Source organism: Nicotiana sylvestris, chromosome 5 (genome assembly GCF_000393655.2).
Source record: "Nicotiana sylvestris chromosome 5, ASM39365v2, whole genome shotgun sequence".
Lineage (NCBI taxonomy): Eukaryota > Viridiplantae > Streptophyta > Magnoliopsida > Solanales > Solanaceae > Nicotiana > Nicotiana sylvestris.
The window spans coordinates 42575352-42578827 of NC_091061.1; positions in this window are offsets into that span (position 1 = coordinate 42575352).

Here is a 3476-nt window from a genome sequence, read left to right on the forward strand (position 1 = left end):
TTCAGTATTCAGGTACACATTTCGAGTCCCATTTTGGTGTCAACTGTAACAGTTCGAAAGCATGAAATGAAAGGAGTTTGAAGAAATTTAAATGTCTGTTTGTAATGCTCATGGTATATTGACTTCTTTTGTATAAATTGATTAGTGCGTAATTCAGTAGCGAAAGATTAGTTAGTTAATATTTAACCAAGTTTTAGCCTCTTGCATCTTAGTTTATAGTTGTTTGTTAGTACGAGATGTAATGGTACAATATGTAGAATGCATGGATAATTGACATAGAATTTTCGACCGGATTCCTGTTTAACTATAATGACATGCATAGGATAGAATATTTCCACCTTACACAATGATGTTCTGTTTTACTTTAGTTCTTTTATCAGGACCCGCTAGGCAGTATATAGGAGCACATCCAATCCCCATTAGCAATAATGCCTAGTGTTCAATTCCCTTAATCTAGCCTAAAATAAGTCTAGTTAAGTTCAATTCAAGAAATGTTTGGATACAAGTATAGCATTTGGTCAATCTCGCATGTTTCACAAGGTATGACGCCTCTTCACTTTGTAAATAATTAATCAGAAATTGATAAGAATCCGGGTTAGGCCAAAGCATATAATTAAATTAGCATGTACCTTTTCTTCTAGTTTTAGAGACAAATGCATTAGAAATGTAGCCACTTTAGGATACCCTTTCTAAAATAGAGACGAGCCTCGCCAAATAAAAAATGCGAAATTGCGGGGCCCTCAACAAATAACCATAACAAATATTTAGAATTCAGGATAGGCCGTTTAGTGAATTTCATGGCCTTCTACAAAAATAATAACGCGCTAGGCTTCTTTAGGCACGGCTTAATAATTTAACCTTCTTAAACACGGGTGCACATTGATGTGACCCAAATCCAAATCTCAACGGAGTCAAAATGTGTCGACGACCACGGGTGCATTGATTGTGACGTGGTTCGAGATGCATTTCCACGACGTTGCAATTCTATAAAAATAAATGATAATAATAAAAGCGGTTTAAACTTAATAAAAGCACGTAAGTCATAACATGTATTTAAATCAGATATTTAGCCATTATAACAATTTAAGCGACCGTGCTAGAACCACGGGATTCGAGGGTGCCTAACACCTTCCCTCGGGTCAACAGAATTCCTTACTTAGAATTTCTGGTTCGCAGACTTCATTTGGAAAAGTCGAAAATTTCCTCGATTTGGGATTCAAGATAAACCGGTGACTTGGGACACCAAAAGCCAAACCTTTCCCAAGTGGCGACTCTGAATTAAATAAATAATCCCATTTCGAATATTGTCACTTAAATTGGAAAAACTCCCTCGCGCATTTTAACCCTCCGGGGTGGGGCGCGCAAAAAGGATGTGTGACAGCTCTGGCGACTCTGCTGGGGATGCAAACCCAGAACCACTGGTTCAGGGTTCAAGAATTCGAGCTTAGAATAATTGTTATATTTGGCTTTATTATCTGATCTTTATTACATGTTTTTGCATAACGTGCTAAATGTTGTCTTTTACCGCTTTGATATTATCTGAACTGTATATAAACTGTGCCGAAACCCTTCTCTTCTTACCTCCGGGGAGAAGCTCGCTGGTCGAGACTCCCTATTCTGTTAGTGTCAATACCTGAAATAAGAAAGAGGTCGGACAAGTTACAAAGCCGGACGATCTCGCGGGTCCCCGGTACGTAGCCCCCTCCTCGACTCGAGTTGTCCGCTCGGGTACACAGTCTAGAACAAATACCCAGGTTACGAACCTAGAATAACTTGACTTCATGCCGGATCCCTAGTAGGAACGCTTATTTGCATCATGTTGCATTTGACTTAGGGGACTCAACACAGGGGTTGGGTCCGTCTAGGACTAGCAACCTGAAATGAAAAGACCATCCTGTTGCATCCTATTTGTTTCCGTGCATTTATTTGTCTCGGACATGCATGCTGCCAGACTTTGGAGTATTTGAAAATATAAAAAAAAATAATAAAAAAAAATAACAGTGTATAAGGCTAATTTTCTACTTTGAAAAATAGCAATGCTCAATTACTGTCAAAACTCTGCCGAAATTTTGCGATAATAAAAGGGGAAAATGTTTTATTTACTAAGAAAAAGAAAAACAAAAAGATAGAAAAATAGTCTTTTATTTTTGGGAAGTTGTTTGTTGAAAAATAAAAGGAAAGAATTTTGTTCTAAATTAATTCGGTTAATTTGACCGAACTACGCGGGTCTGATTCTCACCGGATGTGAGATACGTAGGCAAACCTCATCGGTTACAGCCCCAATTTTTAAAAATCCAAAAAAAATATATTTTTCTTTAGATCTTTCTTTATAAATGCTTCTTTAGAAAATACAAAAAAATAAAAAATAATATAGAAGTTTTCTTTAAACTCAAATAAAAAAAAATAAAAAAATAAATAGTCTCCTTCTTTCTGAAGTCTTTCATATGAAAAAATGAAATAAGAATTAAAAAGCAGCAACAAAAATCCAAAAAAAAATATTCTTTGCTTTTTAGTCTCTTTTTTGTAAAATGTCCAAAAAAAAATTATTTGAAAAATTTAATTCCAAAATATTAGGATTTTTCTTTAGAAGTGCTTTTGTAAATAAATAAAACTCAGAATTCCACATCATTTTCCCTCTTTCAAAATTTAAGAGGCAACATCATATACATTCTTTCTTCCGTAGAAAAGGTAAAACAAACAAAAAAAATCAACCAAACACATTTTCTTTTTGTTTAAAAAATAATAAAGAAAAAAAACATTTCCAAAGTTCAAGTCAAAAGCAAATAAATTTTTAGAAGTCTTTCTTTAAAAAAATAAAACAAAAATCAAAATAAACAAAATTTTCTTTCTTCTTTTAAAGCATTTCTTTCAAAAATTCCAAAAAAAAAGGGTTAGTCTAGTTACTCCATTTTCGATGCCCGAACTACGCGGGTTTGATTCTCATCGGATGTGAGATACGTAGGCAACCCTCATCGGGTTCAACCCCACCTTTCGCTAAAATAGCCAAAAATCAATAAATAAATAAAACGTGTCAAATTTTAAATTTTGCCATAAATAAGTTGGGTGGTGTCCAACCTTCCCTTTTGCTAAAAATAGCCAAAAATATATGTCAAATTTTAAATCTGTCATAAATAAGTCAGGTGATGTTGTTTTGTCATAAATAGCCGAATGTTCCCGAAAGGGACGCCGGAAGGCTGACTTTGCATAAACAGCCACCTTTGGGTCATTTTTTAAGGTTTGGTCCAGTTGACCCACACAGCCTTAAAATCTTCGTCACCGAGGCGTTGAAAGGCCGTGTTGGCAATATTGAGTTTTCTAATTTGAAAAAAATGATAAAAAGAGTCATAAATAAGTCAGGTGATGCTGTTTTGTCATAAATAGCCGAATGTTCCCGAAAGGGACGCCGGAAGGCTGACTTTGCATAAACAACCACCTTTGGGTCATTTTTTAAGGTTTGGTCCAATTGACCCACACAG